The sequence below is a fragment of the Notamacropus eugenii genome, chromosome 2, assembly GCF_028372415.1.
Source record: "Notamacropus eugenii isolate mMacEug1 chromosome 2, mMacEug1.pri_v2, whole genome shotgun sequence".
In the NCBI taxonomy this organism is placed as follows: domain Eukaryota; kingdom Metazoa; phylum Chordata; class Mammalia; order Diprotodontia; family Macropodidae; genus Notamacropus; species Notamacropus eugenii.
Genome location: NC_092873.1, coordinates 189,999,099 through 190,018,178, shown reverse-complemented (window position 1 = coordinate 190,018,178; position 19,080 = coordinate 189,999,099). Strand labels below are relative to the sequence as shown.

General features: G+C 36.0%; 1 protein-coding gene across 3 annotated transcripts in view; it reads left to right on the top strand.

The window, feature by feature from the left end:
* The window catches only part of WASF1 (WASP family member 1), a 143,440-nt gene that overhangs the window by 67,885 nt on the left and 56,475 nt on the right, over positions 1 to 19,080 (top strand). For all 3 annotated transcript variants that reach the window (XM_072643042.1, XM_072643043.1, XM_072643041.1), the window contains exon 2: positions 11,866 to 11,958. The gene's annotated coding sequence lies outside the window, so the exon portion shown is untranslated. The remainder of the gene's footprint in view (positions 1 to 11,865; positions 11,959 to 19,080) is intronic.

Here is a 19,080-nt window from a genome sequence, read left to right as displayed (position 1 = left end):
GTCTATTAAAATTAATCATTGTATAATGTGGCAGTTACTGTGTACTATGTCTCCTGGTTCTGCTCATTTCACTAAGCATCAGTTCATATAAGGCTTTCCAAGTTTTTCTGAAGTCTGGCTGCTCTTCATTTCTTATCACACATTGGTATTCCATTACATTCATATATCACAACTTGTTCAGCCATTCCCCAATTGATGGGCATCCCCTCAATTTCCAATTCTTTGCCACCACAAAAAGAGCTGCTATAAATATATTTGTACATATGGGTCCTTTTCCCATTTGTATGATCTCTTTGGGATATAGACCTAGCAGTGGTATTACTGGGTCAAAGAGTATGCACAGTTTTATAACTCTTTGATCATAGTTCCAGATTGCTCTCCCAAATGATTGGATCAGTTCACAACTCCAACAGCAATGCATTAGAGTTCCAATTTTCCCACATCTTCTCCAGCACTTATTATTTTCCTGTTTTGTCATGTTAGCCAATCTGATAGGTGTGAGGTGGTATTATATGGGGACTAGTCTTATCTTCCTACACTTTCTCCAACATTGAGTATTCCCATCCTTTGTCATTTTTGCCAGTTTGCTGGATATGAGGTAAAACTTCAGAGTTGTATGATTTGTGTTTCTCTTATTGGTGATTTAGAATATTCTTTGCTCCAGAGAGCAATTATTATTGTTAATAGTTACTAATTGGTTATTAATAATTTATAGTTTTGTTTGTAATTTTGAGTTTTTTGAATCACATTGTTGCCAGATACCAACTTCTGGGAAAAGCTGTTGTGAAGAGAATAGACTTTTTCAGCATTAAATACTTTGGAATTGTTGAAAGTACTATAAGACTAAATACAGTCCTGCTCAATCCTAGAAATGCATTAGAAATAAGAGTATGATAAAACCATGGTGTAATTCTGTATGCTTCTAGGCATATTGTAGTAAGAACATAATGGAGCTAGAATAAACAGAAGGAAGGGGAGTTAAAATGATCATGGCAGATGGGCATATTATTATATAGGAGTAGACTAAACATGGCCACTGGATTGGAAAAGATCAGTTTACATCTTAATCCCCAACAAGGGCAATGCCAAAAAAATGTTCAAATTACCAAACAGTTGTGCTCATTTCACACATTAGCAAGGTTATGCATAACATTCTGGAAGGTAGGCTTCAGCAATATGTGAATCAAGAATTACCAGAACAGGATGGTTTTCAAACAGATAAAAGAGCTAGAGACCAAACTGCCAACATTTGCTGAATTATGAAGAAAGCAGGGGAGTTCTAGAAAACCTGCTTCTGCTTTATTGACTACTTAAAGCCTGTGACTATGTCAATCACAACAAAATGTAGCAAGTTCTCAAAGAAATAGGAATACTAGATCATTTTACTTATCTCCTAAGGAACTTCTGTGTGGGCCAAGAAGCAACAGTTAGAAGAGAACATGGAATAACTGATTGGTTTAAGATTGGAAAAGGAGTATGATAAGGTTATATATGGTCATTTTATTTAACTTATATGCAGAGTACATTAAGTGAAATGTCAGACTGGACAAATCAAAAGCTCAGAGAAATGTCAACAGTCTTAGTTATGCTGATGAGAATACTCTGATGGCAGAAAGTAAACAAGAATTAAGCCTCTTGTCAAAGAGTATAAAAGCTGTCTTTTAACATAAAAAAAGAAAAGAGATCTTGGCAACTTGTCCCATCACTTCCTGGCATATAGAGGGAGAAGAAATGGAAGCAGTGTCAGACTTTATATTCTTGGGCTCAAAGATCTCTACAAATAGTGACTATAGCCATGAAATTAAAAGATACTTGCTCCTTGGAAGAAAAACTATGGCATATCTAAGCAGCATACTAAAAAGCAGAGATATCACCTTGCTGACGAAGGTTTATATAGTCAAAGCTGTGGTTTTTCTAGTACCAGTGTATAGCTGTGAGAATTGAATTGTAAGGAAGCCGAGCACCAGTGAATCAATGCTTTCAAATTGTAGTGCCAGAGGATACTTTTGAGAGTCCCTTGGACAACAAGGAGACCTAATCAGTCAACACTTAAAGGAATCAATTCAGACTGTTCACTGGAAGGTCAAATACTGAAGCTGAAGCTTAAATACTTTGACCACATAATGAGAAGACAGGGCTCCTTGGAAAAGACCGTGATATATATTGTATATTATAACAGCAATGTTGTTTGAAGAATAATTGTGAATGACTATGCCATTCTGAGTATTTTAAATATTAAAATCAACTACAAAAGACCAATGAAGAAAAAACTGATAAATAGAAGAATGAAAGAGAAGAATATGGTTTTACATATGCATGTATGTGTATATATACATATATATATGTGTACATGTGTTAAAAGATGGCCTTTTCTAGTGTGGTGTGGGGAAGAAGGGAGACAGTTAAGAACCTAAAATGTAACAGAAAAATTAATTTAATTTAAAAATAGATAAAGCTGTTTATGCTATTAAAAATAGACCTTGATGTTGGGAAAGATTTAAGGCTAAAGGAAAAGAGGATGACAGTGGATGAGATGATAGTGTCATGGAAACAATGAATATGTGCTTGGAAAGATAGTGGAAGATAAAAGGGCTTGTTATGATATAGTCCATGGGGTCACAAATAGTCAGGTGACTCAACAACAAACAACAACAGACTAATGAACCAGCTAGGACTTTAATCTGGAAAGATGAAAACCAAGAGGATGTACTTTCCCAGATAAGGTATCAGCCTTCATGAAGTACTTCCTGTGTGACTTATACTGTCCTAAGTACAATGTGCTACATAAGTACAGGGGATACAAATACAAGCAAAAAGGAAGACGGGCCCTTCGCTTGGGAAGTTTACATTCTAATGGGGAAAGATGGCACACAAAATGGAGCTGAAAAGTTGGGAGTGGGAAGAAAAAAGTCTTGAGTACATGGTGTCAAAGTCTAGAAAGTCAAAAGGTAGGCCAAGAGGAGAATGAAAGTTGGTTATAAATGCTGGTTCACTTAATGCTGAAGTACTAAAAATATTTCTTAAGTATTGTATTTTAGAATATTACATGTCTTAAAGGCTGGAGTAGTTTTTTATGACTAAAAAAATAGAGTATTATATTCAATGAACAGTAGGCATGTGCACTTAACAAAACACTCTAGAGGTAACACATAAGTTCAAGAAGCATTTCTAATGTATTCCTGAAAAGAATGTGCAAATTAACTATGCCAGCAGAATTACAGATGTAAAGAATCTTGTGTTTTATCTTGTCTTTTTACTCATGACTTATTTTGGCATTTAGTCATATACCTTGAGATGGTCTTAAATGGTTATAATTTGTCGTGGTTTAAGGTAATTTCCCTCCTACCTAGAAGATTTATTCTTTAAACCATTTAAAAACTGTATAGGTAGACAATTTAAAAATAACTACCAAAGGGCCTCATTTTTCAAACATATAGAGAACTAAGTCAACTTCATCAAAAATGCCATTCCTCAGTTAATTAATAGTCAGTGGATATGAACAAGGCAGTTTTCAGAAAATCAAAGCTATCTATTACATGATAATTATTAATATTATTAATTATTACATACTTATTATTATTATCTATTTTTCATTACTTGAAAATTGCTCTAAATTGCTGTTGATTAGAGAAATGTAAATGGAAGCAACTCTGAGGTACCATCAGATTGACCAGCATAACAGAAAAGGGAAATGACAGATGTTGGAGGGGATGTGGGAAAATTGGGACACTAATGCACTGTCGGAGTTGTGAACTGATTCAGTCATTCTAGAGAGAAATTTGGAACTATACCCAAAGAGCTATAACACTGTGATGCCCTTTAACTCAGCAAAAGAGATCAGAGAAAAAGAGCATGACCTAAGTGAACAAAAATATTTATAGCAGCCCTTTTTGTAGTGGCAAAGAATCAGAAATTGAAGAAATGCACATGAACTGGAGAATGGCCCAGCAAGTTGTGGTGTATGATTGTGATGGTATGAATACTCTTGTACTTTAAGAAATGACAAGTAGGATAGTTTCAGAAAAACCTGGGAAGACTTATATGAACCGATGTGAAGTGAACAAAACTAGGAAAACATTGTACACAATAACAGCAATGTTGTACAATGATCTACTGTGAATGACTTAGCCATTTTGATCAATGCAGTGATCCAAGATGATCTGAAGAATTTATGATGAAAAATGCTATGCAACTCGAGAGAAAAAACTGGAGTCTAATTGCACATTGTAGTATACTTTTTTCACTTGTTATTTTTCTTGCTGATTTTTTGGGGGAGGGGCAACATAGCTAATATGGAAATAAGTTTTGAGTGATTTCACATGTGTAACTAATATAACCTTTCTTGCCTTCTCAATGGGTGGGGAGGAGTAGGAAGGAGGGAGAGAATTCAGAATTCAAAGTGTTAAAAAACTCAATGTTAAAAATAATTTTTTTAAAAAATAGCCTCCAAGTACTTCCTAACCTTATTAAAATATAATGATGAACATAATCTAAGCTTTGTGGATGTCTTGGACATGCCATTTTGAACCTTGATTATTTTGCTGTGTTGTGAATACCTCCAAGGGTCTCTGAATTGTATAGAGTTGTTTGCCCTTAGACGAATCAGCTCCATCACCTCCAACATAGCACTAAGTAAATATGAGGTACTCAAAAATTACTTGTTTTTATTACTGACTTCTTATAGTTGTCAAGGCTGGCGTCAGAAGCCAAAAGTATAGCAGCGGGGAAAGGGGAAAAGAGAAAAAAGGAGGCAGGAAACCCGTCGCTTAATGAGCATTTATTAAGTGTCTACTATGTATCATGTGCTGTGCTAAGTGGGGAGAGAAGAAGAGACAAGAAAACAGAAGAGACAAAAAACCCTTTTGCTTACAATAAAAGTAAAAGTGACTGTGTAATGGACGCTATAAAAGGCAAATCCAACTGATAGTAGAGGACTTAAGTGACTTTTAAGAAAAATATACCAACTAGAATAGCACAGTAACTTAGTTATGTTCAGACTGGAAGTAAACACTCTTCTCTAGCTTACTAGCCTCTAAAAACTGTTGAACAAAATAAATGTTTAATAAATACTTTTATTTATTAAAAGCTAATCAACTAAAAACAAGGCAGAGAAGACTTATATGAACTAATGCAAAGTAAAATGAATAGAACCAGGAGACCAATTTGTAGAATAACAGCAGTACTATAAAGATAAACAACTTTCAAAAATTTGGGAATTATGATAAACACGGTGGAAAAAAATGATACCCCAAGGTATGAGAAGGAAAGAGAAATTCATTCATTTAAAAATATTTTTAACTTCATTCTAATTAGTTGCTAAGTCCTATTGATTCACCTCTGCAGTGTTTCTCACTTATGTCACCTCCTTCTTATCCAGATTGCTGCCATCCTCCTGTGGCCCATTAGGGCCACTGTAATATTCTTCAGAATATTATCTGGACCTCTCGCATCTCCATTCTGCTATCTCCCATTCATACTTCTTGCAGATAATAATATTCCTTTTGTGCATCTCTGCTTACCTCAAAAATCTAGCACCACTCTTCTTTTTTCTAGTGGTATCATATTTCCCTTCATTTCTCGTTGGCACTAACCAATCTATACAACTCATCTACCCTGCCTGATATGGGAGTGGCAGAGAAAAGTCAAGAAGATGAATTCTGTGTTTAGTTCACTTTCCCATAAGTTTGGATGTTTTCCTTTCTTTCTGCCAGTGCATAGCATGGGGACACATGCACATGTATGTATGTATGTGTGTGTGTGTGTATTCCCCCCCCACACATACATATATATATATGTGTTTATTGTGGAAGTTAACTTTTTAAATTGAAATTAAATGCATATTTTAAACCTAAGTAAGCAGCCAGGGTAAGTAGCAAACTGCTATATAAATGCTGACTAGACTTTAGGGATTAAGGGAAAAGTTAATAACTCTAAATTAGCCTTTGTTAGAAAGGGGGGAAGCATAATAATAGTAATAACTCATTTATATAATGCTTCATGATTTCATAGTGTAGTTTTTTGGTTTGGGTTGTTTCTTTGGGGTTTGGTTTTTTTGGGGGTTTTTTTGCATTTTCAACTGGTTACATACAGAATTGTGTAAGAAAAGTAGTGAAAGAAATGCATTCTGGGGATGTGGGAAGTGTAGGAGATAATTGATAAGCATCTCTACTGTGATACACACAATGTGAAGAATTTTCAAGGAAGGTTCTCAACACATTGGGTAACCCTGCTGGGAAACCCTGTTTGGGAAAACGTAAACAGGAGATGCAAGTATAGGCACCTATGGACTGCACTTTACATCATTGTAGGGAATGCCTTCACCTACGAAATCACCATTTTATTGGTATATTCAGCAAAGTACTTTGCATATGACTGAAAAGTTAAGTTACTTGTCCTTCACGACTTAGCTAGAAAGTGTCTGAAATAGGATTTGAACGCAGATCACCTGACTCCAAGTCTAGTCATGCTGCCCTAATGATGTCAGATAAAGCTTTAACCTTAACATTATTTGCTATTAAATACTATGTAAATATAGTAGTGTATGCATAATAGTATATGTACACTTATGTGTGTATATATATAATGTATATATACATATATATGAATATATATGTAAATAAAATGTATCCACTATGTAAAATTCATAGCTAGCAAAGAACTGACCTATTACTTTGCTCAGAATTCACCAAACTGTAGCTACCAACGTAAGATGATAATATCCCTATCTTTTCTAACAATCTTTCTTCTGGCGATATTGGTCATATACAAACTGCTTGTGGTGATTCCATGCTTTTCCTAGGTAAAAATGCAAACAGTTTTTGTGACAGCTTTTTCATTTATATTTTATATATTTTATGTTGATATATAAATTTGAGCTTTTAACTTGGGTTTCAACTCTTCTAAATTATTATAGTTCTTAGCTATCTGTATAAGTGAGACATTGCTGTGACTTTTCTTGATAGCCCTAGTAAATATGGGGCAACAACATGTATATGTGAGCAAATTATATATTCCATATTTCCTCCACTGAATTCAATTCAACAAAATTACTGCCTTTGGGAAATTAATGAATTCAAACTTCTAATTGAAATGAAAGCTTGTCTTTTAAAAATATTTTTTTCAGTAATGCTATTTGACTATGAGTCTTTGAATACCACAACATAGGTAGAATAAAAATTTTGGCCCATCCAAAGGGTGATGGAGAGGCATCCAGTGAATGAGTACGGTTGTCATGTTAGTCCTTCATTCTCTAAGAGGACCATGACATCAAGATGATGACATGTCTTGCAGTTGATTTTGATTTGAGTGAGGGAGGTCTGTGCAAGATCACCAGTCTCACTTTCTCCTCCAAAGCCATCTGGGATACTCATCAGGATAACTGGAGATGGCCCAGGATGCAGTGTGGGACCCGGGCCATTTAAGGCTAAGGTCTTATCAGAATTTCACTTTTGAGTGAGATACACCCATTCAATGAATAGGCCTCTTTAAGTAGTTACTTGTGGGATGACCCCTTTTAATAAAAAATAATCAAATTGGGAGGGGAAGACCCTCAGGGTTCCTGGGTAAAATAATGAGCTTAAAGAATGAGTAGGGTACAGACACTGACAATGAGAAATTGTGTAGGGAAACAATGTAAAGGATGCTATTAGTCCACCAAAGAAGATGGACTAGTCATGTAGTGAGAGTGAAAGAGCTGATGGAGTGTTCCATTAATAGCTTAATTAATTAATAATTTATAACTAAGTAATGTCAGGATGTCAGGAAGAACTGGGAATGATATTTAAATTCTCTACCCCTGAGAGTTGTTGTGGGAAAGTTCTCTGTAAGCCTTGAAGAACTATACATATGTGAACTGTTACCATTGCATAATATTGTAGAGTTTCTACCATGTTTGTAAATATAACGTCAGAAAATTTCCCATCACTATTTCTGTTTGCTCCTCATCATTACTGCTTTCCCCATCCATTGATTCATTCACTCTCAAACACCACTTTCATCATGTCACATATCTTTTCAGGAAACTATTATCTACCTAATGGTCATATATTGACTGCAGAATTGAATCTGAAAGCCTTTGCCTGGCTTTTAGGGCACTCTTTGTACTGGTAGTATCCTTCCTCTCCACTATCCTTATCTCTCACTGCTCTTTAGTAAGGGTTATCATATCTCCCTTCACACCTAGCATAGACTTAGGGTTTTATACACAAGAAGTGTCAATAAATCTTTGTTGAAGAGGACAAAAAAAGAAGGCGGCTCCTAGCATGGTGGGTAAACCCCTTATGAGGGATTTATGGGAAGACATGGACAGAATGAGTTGCACACAATGAAAAGACATGGATATATTGCATCCTGCTCCATTGTAAGGAGCACCTACATTGCTAAGAACACAAATCCACCCAAATAATGGACTGTTTCTTTAGCATCTATTATGTGCTGGGTACTAGTGATAGAAAGATAACTATAATAGGGGCTTTTAATTTAATGAAAGCTGGGGGTGAAGACACATATACAAATAATTATTGCACAAAGGGAAATGAGATACCTATCATCATGGTTTTATTGAGCAATTACTATGTGCCAGACACTGTTTTAAGTATTGGAGATGCAAAAACAAAAATCTAACAGTTTGTGCCTTCATGAATTTTATATTCTATTTGAGAAGACAACATGTGCAGAAATAAATGTGCACAAAAAATAAATACAAAGTAAATTTGGAGAGATCAGGGAAGGCTTTATGTAGAAGATGGCACTTGAACAAATTTTTGAAGAAAATGAAGGATTCTAAGAGGTAAAGGTGAATAACGAAAGCATATCAAATATGGGTGATAGGCAGAGATGGGAGACAGAGTATCATGTAAAGAACAAAAAGAAGGTTTTTATAGACTGGTCCACAGAATATAGAAAGCTAAATAATACATAATAGGGTTGAAAATGTAGATTAAAGCTTACAGTGGTGTAGTGGCATATATTTTCCAAGAGACAGTGATGAGTCCTTAGAGTTTATCGAGTAGGGGAGTGATATGGCCAAATTTGAACTTCAGAGAAACCATTTTGGAAGTGCTGTGCACAACTGATTGGTGAGGAAAAACTGAGATAGGAAGAACATTTATAAAGTAATTGCAATAGGAAAAATGAGAGGTAATGAGCATCCAACCCAAGTGTGTGTTTGTCCTTCGTTGCCAAATAAGACCATGCCATCAGAGAAATAATGACATGACCAAATTTGGGAAAAGGCTAGGTTTTGGCCAAAAGAAGATGCATTTAATTTTTTATCTTTTCGATGTAAGATAGCTAAGGGACATCTAATTTGAACTATCCAAAACGCAGTCATAAACATCTTCAGATGGTGTTCTGAAGAGAGTATATGTTCAGATCTATAGGCTTGGGAATCATCTACATAGAGATAATTAAATCCATAGGAACTGATTAGATTACTAGTGAGAAAGTTGAGAGAGTAGAAGGCAGCTCAAGGTACAGCCTTGGGGCACATCTATAGTTAATAGACATGGCATAGAAAATGAGCCAGCAATGGAGAAAGAATAAGAAAGAACATTGGAACAGATAGGAGGGAAGACAGTATCCAAGAAGAAAGGATGATAAACTGTCAAAAACTGCGATGGGGATTGAGAAAAGGCTCCTCAGATTTGACAATAAAGAGATAACTGTTAACTCTGGAGAGAGTAACTTCAGGTAAGTTCAGAGGCAGCTCGATTGCACAGTGGATGGAGTTTTGGGCCTAGGGTCAGGAAGACCTAAATTCAAATCTTGCCTCAGACACTTACTAGCTATGTGACCCCAAGCAAGTCATTAGCCTCCCTCAGCCTCAGTTTTCTCATCTCTAAAAGAGGGATAATAATGGCATTGCCTCCCAGGATTGTTGTGAGGATAAAAGGAGGTAACTCTTAAAGTACTGGAAACCTCAAAGCACTATGTAGGTACTAGTTATTATTGATATCATCATCATTATGGGATGAATTTGGAAGCTAGATCGCATAGGATCAAAGGATTAGTGTGAAGAAAGGAAATGGAGTCAGCCAGTGTAGGTTGTTTTTTCTGGGAGTTTGAGGAAAGGGAAGAGAGATATAGAATGATGATCTTGAAGGGATGGTACAATCTTTTTTTCAGTCTGTTTTTTCTCCAGGATGGGAGATATAGGTATATTTTTGATTTTGGCATCAAGGGAATGATCCAGTAAATAGAGGAAATTCAGTTTTAGAGGGGACTAATTGGAGGGTAGGTAATCTGGAAAAGTTGGAATGCGTTATGATCAATAGTACATGTAGAGCATTTGTGAAGAGAAGTGTCATTTCTTCATTAATGACTGAGAAAAAGGAGGAAAGAACAAGAGGAATGTCAAGAAGTTTTCAGGTTTATAGTAGGAAGAAGAGGGAGCTCATACCAGATGGTCTCTGTTTTCCTGGGAAAGTAGGTGGTGAAGACCTTAGCTTAGAAGTTGGAGGGTCAAGAATGTTATTCAGAGCTTGAAGGGAGAAGAGCCTCTGTGGTGCGTGTGATAGAGAATTAGAGAATAATAAAAGGGTTACCTTGCTGTGGTGAAGACATAGTTGGACTAGACAGCATAAAGTTGTAGTGGACCCAGAATACTCAGTTGCATGATTTCCTCTAGCTCTTTTCAGCAGCATGTGAGTAGGATGGAGATAATCTTGAGTTGGTAAAAATCAAAGGAAAGATCCAGGCAGTGTTCTATCAAAATCTATATAAGAGACATAGCACTTTCATCTTGGGAGTCAGGAATAGCTTCATGTAGAAAATGTGTGAGTTGGGCTGTGAAGTCTTATGACAGATGGATGTTGTGATCAGGTGAGGCAGAATATGTTGCAGGCATAGGTGACAGTATGAGCAAAGGTAAAGAGGAAGAAGAAGGTAAGATAAGAATGGAAGGAGGGGAAGAGGTTAAAATTAAATAGTCTTATTTGGGTAGGACATGGATTATGTGAATAGCATTAGAAGATAAGGCCAAGCAGATAGGTTAAAGACATGATAGATAGCCTCAAATTCCAGACTCAGAATTATATACTTTTTTAAGGAAATCACTAGGCAGACACTAAGAGTTTTGACTAGAGGTGACATCATCTCATTGGCTCTTGTAAAATATTCAGATTGAGATGTAAAAGATGTATTAGAGATGAAATGCAGGCAGAAAAAGAAGCAAGGAAGCTATTTGAATAATCTTTGAAGTCCTAAACTGAGATGGTTGCCATGGGAGTGAAGAGGATGCGCCGGATTTGAGAAAGATTGCAGAAGTAGGAACAATAGCATTTCAGTTTACTCATCTGTCAAATGGAGATAATACTGACCTCACTGGGTTGTTGAGAAGACAAAGGCTGGGAGAGATCAAGGATGAGCATGAGATGCTGGGACGATAGCAATGCCAATGAACAGAAATAGTCAAGGTAGGGGAAGGAACAGGTTTGGAGGGGGATAAAACATATTCCCTTTGACATACTGGATTTGAGGTGTCAGTGATATATCCATATGAAAATATTCAAGATAATACTAGAAACATAAAGCTAGAAGATTAAAGTTCTCCTCTAATACTATCTCATGGCATAGAGGTGACTCTGGGCTCTTGAAAGTGATGCTCCTTAAATAAAAATTCTCAAACCTGAAGAGCTTGAGAGATGGTGTGGTGTAGTGGTAAAAGGACTGGACGTGTAGTGAGAGGATCCAGACTGAGATCACAGTTTAGGTGTATAATGGACAAATCATATTACCTTTATGTATCAGTTTCCTTAACTGTAAAATTTTTTTAAAATCCACTTAGAGGGTTGTTGTGAAGAAATTATTCTGTAAACTTTAAATTACTCTAGAAATTTTAAATTATTTTTCTTGTCGTTATTACAGCTACAGGCCAACACTGGACTCTATATGTCTGTCATCCAAGGACTGGCCTTGCTAAGGCTCAGAGATATTCAGTAACAGAAGGCTGTTGATCAGGTAAAGAATGTTTTTTTTGGCAACAAGAATTCAAAAAGTGCTTACTAAAACATATAATGGTTGCAGTTTGCATTAATCAGTCAAACTGCAGAGCTATTGAAAGGTGTTATTACAATGTTACTATTTTGACAAATAAACCATAGATGTGTTGTTTTTACATTTTATAATAGGAATCATTAATACATTATTAGGAAGGCAGTAATAAATAGAATCCTGCCCTTGGAGTCAGAAGAAGGGTTCAGGTTCTACTCTGACACATACTATATACTGTGATTTTCCTTTGTAACCTAGAGGGAAGTCACTTAAACTCTCAGTGTCCCAGGTAACTCTCTAAAATGTTAAGCTAAAAATGAGTTGTCAATCTGTATTGGAGGAGAAAGTTTCCACACTGAGAGTTCCCTAAACTTGTGAAATTACAGATTTGAGCTCCTTCCCCAAATATATTATTATACTGTGTTACACTCATAGAGCAAAGCATCACTGAAACAGCTCAAATGAAATGTAGGATATGCAAATTTGGAGTATCCACCCCAAATGTTCACATGAACTATTTGTGCCTGACTTGTAGTAGAGCATTCCGAACTTGTATTGGTCTGCTCAGCCACATTTGGACCCATTGAAACTTGACTCTTAGCATAGTGATGTGACTTTAATCCTCTTCGAGAACAAAGGACAACAACCAAGCAGTCAACTATATCCTGTATTGATAAGCAAGATTGTAATTTTAGTGTGTACTCAGAGGCATTTGGTGGTGCAATGGATAGAGCTCTGGCCCTGGAGTCAGGACAAACTAATTTCAAATCTAGTCTTCGATACTTACTAGTTTTATGACCCTGGACAAGTCTTGACCTCTGTACCTTAATTTCCTCAAATAACACTACCTATCTCAAAGAATTGTTGTGAGGATCAAATGAGATAATAGTTATAAAAGCACAGATACTATATATTTATTCTTTTTCACCTTCCCTTTTCTACTTATATTCATATAAAGAATTCACATGGATTCTCTCCATATTCATGTTCACTTGATATAATTTCTTTTAGAGAAGTGTATTTAAAATTTAACAAAGTAATAGGTTGTAATTATAATGGGAAGCCATATGGTTTTACAGCTTTAGACATCATTTGGTGTTTATTTGATATTAGTTATAGGGTCATTATATTCTCATCAGTCTTTGAATTCTTTTAAAAAAGGGTTGGGGTGAGAAGGGGTTATTACAAGATTGGAATATTCTTAAAATGAGATTTTTCAAAATATACCTTTCATCAACTACTCTGCCTATCTGAAAACACCATAGGCTTCATGACAACAGGGTGAAGAGCGTTGTAGGTTATGATTACCTCTAGACACACTTTGAAATACCAGCATTCCATAGTTCATTTATGTCTTTAGACCTGTGACTTCATCAGCATAGGAAAGTCCTGATATCCAAGCTCTATCCACTGTTAAAGATTTGCAATCTGTAACTTGCAGTTGTAGAGTTGCCTGGTGCCCTGCAGTTTAAGTTACTTGCATATTCACATTGCTGGTATGTGTCACAATGAACACTTGAATTCCAGTCTTCCTGGTACTAAGATGAAGCCCTCTGCTCTTCCCCGTTGTCTCTCAGAACCATCCCCAGTGCATGCTATGGAGAGGGCAATCAAATAGTTAAATATTTATTGATTGTAACACCTATCCTATGCATATTATTGACTTACATGCTATAAGGAAGGGTTTTTGTACACTATAGGACAAGCTCATGAGCTAAGAATGGCACATTGATATTTTGTTGTTGAGTCATTTTTCAGTCATGTCCAAGTCTTCATGACCATATCTGGGGATTCTCTTGGCAAAGAATGGTTTGCCATTTTCTTCTTCTGTTCATTTTATAGATGAGGAGTACAATTTATTGGGGGGGGGAGGGAAACAGTCTTAGCTCATTGATTGTACCAGAGCAGGTGGCAGGCCAGATTTGGCCCATGATTACTACCCCCTGCCATAGGGGATAGAGAAATAATCCAAAAAATATGGTCCTAGTTTTTAAGTAGCTTGCAATTTAGTTGAGGAGAGAGAAAACTGACACTTTTCTTTTTACATTTGTATGATGCTTTGTAATTTTCCATGTTGTTGTCCAGTTGTTTCATGTTCAACTCTTGAAGTTTTCTTGGCAAAGATTCTGGAATGGTTTTTCATTTCCTCTGGATCATTTTACAGATGAGGAAACTGAGGCAAACAGGATTAAGTGACTTGTCCAGGGTCACACAGTAAGTGTCTGAGATCAGATTTGAACTTGGGTTTTCCTGGATTTATGCCCAGGGCTCTACCCACTGCACCACCTATCTGCCTGTAATATTCCATAAGAAGTACTAAATTATGTAGTATAGATTTTAATAGAACAGAAGTTCAGCAGGAAAGGAAGGTGAATGAGGACTAGACAAAGTGAGAAGTGAACAAAGGCTTTGTGGAAGAAATGGAATTTGAGTTGGGCTTTTGGGGAAATTTTGGTTAGTAGAGGGAAGATTTAGCTAAATTGGATTCAACCTGTAAATATTACCAGGCAATTTACTTTTGCTTAGCTTGTAATACTTCTAAAAATATGTCCTCTTTTCATTGTCTGGATGAATAGATGCTTTTGTTTTGTTCTTTAATTCTATCAGCATGAAATTACTTTTTATGCCCAATTTTTGCATGCAGTGAATTACCAACTTTAAACTTCTTATGAACATTTGCCTATTATAGCTTGTATTTTGTACCCTCAAATTTATCTTGGCTATCTTCCAATACCATAATTCTTATACTGGCAAATTCTTATACTAGCAAGTAGCATTTTACAGAGGGAGAAGCTGCTGTGTCAGATGAAATCATGTTCCAAGTATAATAAACAGCAATCAGTAAGCGAGTGGTAGATTTTTAGATTAGAATTATACTCAACATTGTTTATAGTGTGGTTTGTATAAAAAAAACCACATAGTAGATGGATCACATTGTAGCCTGCAACACTTCTGAGTGTAGCCTGAAACATTGAAATGGGAAATATTTAACAAAATAAATAAAAGTACAATAGAACATGGATAATGTTAATGTCATTTTCTAAGGCAGTATGCACCCTGTACCTGTTTCTATTTGAGTTGTTAAAATAAAATGATATAATTTTGTATCACTCTCCCATTTAAAGAAAACTGTAGGAGGTCAGAAAACTCAAGTTAAAATAACACAACTTCCAAGACCATATTGAGTTGTAAAACCCCGAGTTTCAACTGTCTATACACAAATGAACAAAGTACAGTCAAAAAGTGAAAGGAGGTAGAGATTGTAATACAGGAAGAAAAATGTTATTGAGACTTGGTGGGAGGAAGCCCATGACTAGAATATGGCTGTGAATGAATATAGCTTATTAAGAAAAAAAAACAGAATAGGTAAAAAGGGTAAGGGAATATTATATACTCACAAGACTACATAATTACACTTGACTGTTTGTCCTTTGTTCTCAAAGAAGACCATGACATAGGGTAGGTGATGTCATGACTTGCAAGTGAATTGGATTTAGGTGAGGGAGGGCTGTGCAAAGTTGCTCTCTTTTCCTGAGCCATCTGGGTCCAAAGGCCAGATATAGACCAGGACAACTAGAGATGGCCCCCATAATCACAGTAACTGTGAGTTGGAAGAATTCTTTGTAGCCATCTAGTCCAACACATACACAGAAAGAGTTCTCAGTACAACATACTCAACAAATGGTCATCCAAACTCTGCCTGAAGACCTGCCCTATATCTAAGCACACTATTCCACTTTGGGATAGTTTGCGTTGTTAGGATGTTTTATCTGACATCAAGCCTAAATCAGTATCTTTGCAAATACTGCCCCATGATCCTGGTTTTCACCACTGGGTCCAAATAAAACAAGTCCAGTCTCTCTTCCACATGCCAACTCTTAAACTCTTTGAAGACAGGTATCATGTGTCTCCTGAGTATTCTCCTCTCTAGGCCTTACAAATGTTCTTAAACTGTGGTGCTCATAATTGTTCCAGATGAGGTCCGATAAAGTCATTCAATAGTGGGACTCCCACCTCCCTATTCCTGGAAGCTGTAACCCTCTCAATGCAGTCCATGTTCCTGTTAGCTTTTTTGACTGCCACATCACAAAGCTAGCTCATATTGAATTTGCAGCCCTCTTAAACACCCTCGTCCCACCCAGATCTTTTTCAACACAGAAACTCACAGTGACCTCTCCAGAGACATGCAGAGATTCTGTGATAGACATGTCAGTGCACATGGAGAGAGAAGCATAGAAGGGAGAACACAGGGAGTCCTGGTACCATCAGGGCATTTACAATTCAAACTAAATTCCAAGGCTATGGCTTCAAGAGACTAACTTTAGGGCATTCTGGATGGATCTCAGGTTTGGCTAATCCTGAACCAAATAGCACTGAAGTTCAATTCAAGCCTTGACTCCCCAAGACTATGGCTGGTTGCTTGAGCACAGCTTGAGAAAATCCTCAGGCTCTGCACCAGCACTCCTGGAAACATCTTAATCCCAACAATGTCCCAGTCCCAACAGATTCCTGATCCCAGTGCTGTCCCAGTCCAGCCCTTGCCTATCAGGAGTAAGTATAGGCAAAAGAAAAAACAAATTTTTATTTTTTAAAGATGATATAATGGTGTACTTAGAGATCCTAGATATTTAATTAAAAGTTATTTAAATAATTAATAACTTCAGAAAAGTTACAGGATGTAAGATATATCCACATAAATCATTACATTCCTAAATATAACCAGGAAAACCTAATAACAGTTAGAAAAAATTCCTTTCCAAAGTAATAGGTAATAAAAGTAGTAATAAATAGTAATAGAAGATTTGGGGCACTTCCAAGATTTACTAAGGGACAATATGAATCTCATTTTGTAGAAATATAGACCCCAATAATTGAAGAAACATAATTGTTCATGGATAGGTTAAGCTAATATAACCTATGTTAGTTTAGTCATTCAATGCTGTTTCTATCAAACTATAAAAAAGGATATTTTATGGAGCTAGAAAAATAATAATGAAATTCTCATGAAAGAACAAAGGGTCAAGTGTCTCAAGAACAACAATGAACAAAGGGAACGAATTGGGGAGGTGGGGTCTATGAGGACTAGATATCAAGCTTTACTAGAAAGTTGTAATCATGAGATTGATTTGAGACAGAGACAGATTGGGAGACAGACTATCTGTCAGTAGAACTTCTGATTAGATTAGCTTCATGACATACAGAAGCAAACAAGCATAGTAGATTTGTTTGATAAAGTTATGTAAATGAAGAGACTGCATTAACTGGGGGGAAGACTCACTGTTTTTCAAAGTCTGCTGGGGAAACATAACAGCAAGTCTGGCAGAAATTAAGTTTACACCATATAATGTGATAAGGTCCCTATGGATACAGGGATCGACATATATAAAAGATCACGTTATAAACAAATTAGAGAAGCAAGGAAAGTTACCTTTCAGATTTATGGAGAGTTCATGATTAAACCAGTGACTGAGGGGATTACGCAAGATAAAATAGAGAATGAAGATTATATGAAAATCAATTTTTTTTTGCAGAAACAAATCCAGTTTAGTGAAAATCAGAAGACAGATAACTAGGAAAAATATTTGCAACTAATTTCTCTCCTAAAGGCTTCATTTCTAAGATACATAATGGAGTATTTCAAATTTATCAGATCAAAAGCCATTCCTCAGTAGGTAAGTGTTTAAGTATATAAACAGGAGATTTTAAAGGAAGAAATCTAAGTTATTAATAATAATAAGAAAAAATGTTCCAAATGACTGATAATTAGAGAAATATGAATTATACAGACTTTCAGATTCCATCTCATAGTCACCACACTGGCAAAGATGACAGAAGAAGAAAATGGCAAATGTTAAAGGGGCTGTAGGAGAACAGGTTATTCTGTTGGTGGAGTTTAGAATTGATGCAGCCACTCTGGAAAGCAATTTGGAACTATGCTTAGAAAGTTATCAGACTGTTCAGTAGTGGGCCTATAATCTCAAGAAATCAAAGTCAGAAGAAAAGAATTTGTATGTTTATAGCAAGTTTTTTTCTCATGGTAGCCAAAAAAGTAGAGTATGTCTTCCTGCTGAGGAATGGCTGAATTTGAATTGTGGTAAATGGATGGAATGAAATGGAATGTTGTGCCATAAAAGATGATGAAATGGACAATTTTGGAGGAAATTAGACCTGTGTGAGCTGATGCAGAGTGAAGTGAGCAGAAAAACAAGTACAGTTTATGCAGTGATAGAAACATTCCAAAGAGAACAACTTTAAGAGATTTTAGTATATTATGCTCACTGCAGTGATAAGCCAGGAGTTCAGAAGAATGGAGATGAAAACTACCACTCATCTCCACATAGAGTAGTGAAATATAGAAAGAAAAATACTTTTTTGAACATGGCTAATTGTGGTGATGCCTTTTGCTGGTCTGTAAAGCTAAATATTGAAGGCGCTTTTTTGTGGGGGTTTTTCAAATGGAGGTAAGAGTGGGTAGTGGAAGGGACAGATTATGTTTTTTAATGCTTGTCAATTGAAAAAATAAAAATAATTAACAATTTAAAAAAAAACAAAATCAAGGTGAATTATAGCCCTAGTGTTCCCTTGATCTACTAATTAAATAATTTTGTCAAAAAATAAAATGACATTAATCTGGCACGACCTGTTCCTGATAAGCCCATGTTGGGTTTTTTTGAGATGTTCATCAATCATCCTTTTAGTGATTGATTCTAGAATTTTTATGGAAATCTAAGTCAAGCTTACTGACCTACAGTTTTTTTCTTTCTCTTTTTAAAAATAAGGATCTTCTTCATCAATCTTGTGGTATTTCTTGCGTTTTCCATGATCCTTCAGATATCACTAATAATGGCTCAGCCATTATGTCTTCCAGTTGTTTCAGTTATCTGGACCAGGCGACTTAATCTCGTCAAAGGCAGTTAGAGCCTCTCATTATTTCCTTGCTTAAGTACTATCTCCTTGTTTATTATTTTTGTTCTGTCGTTGCCAATGTAAAGGTCTTTTCCCTTTGCAGGGAAGAAAAAAAAACAGAAGGAAAATACAAATGCAGCATCTCTGCTCTCTGGTATCAGTTACTATCATCATACTATCCAC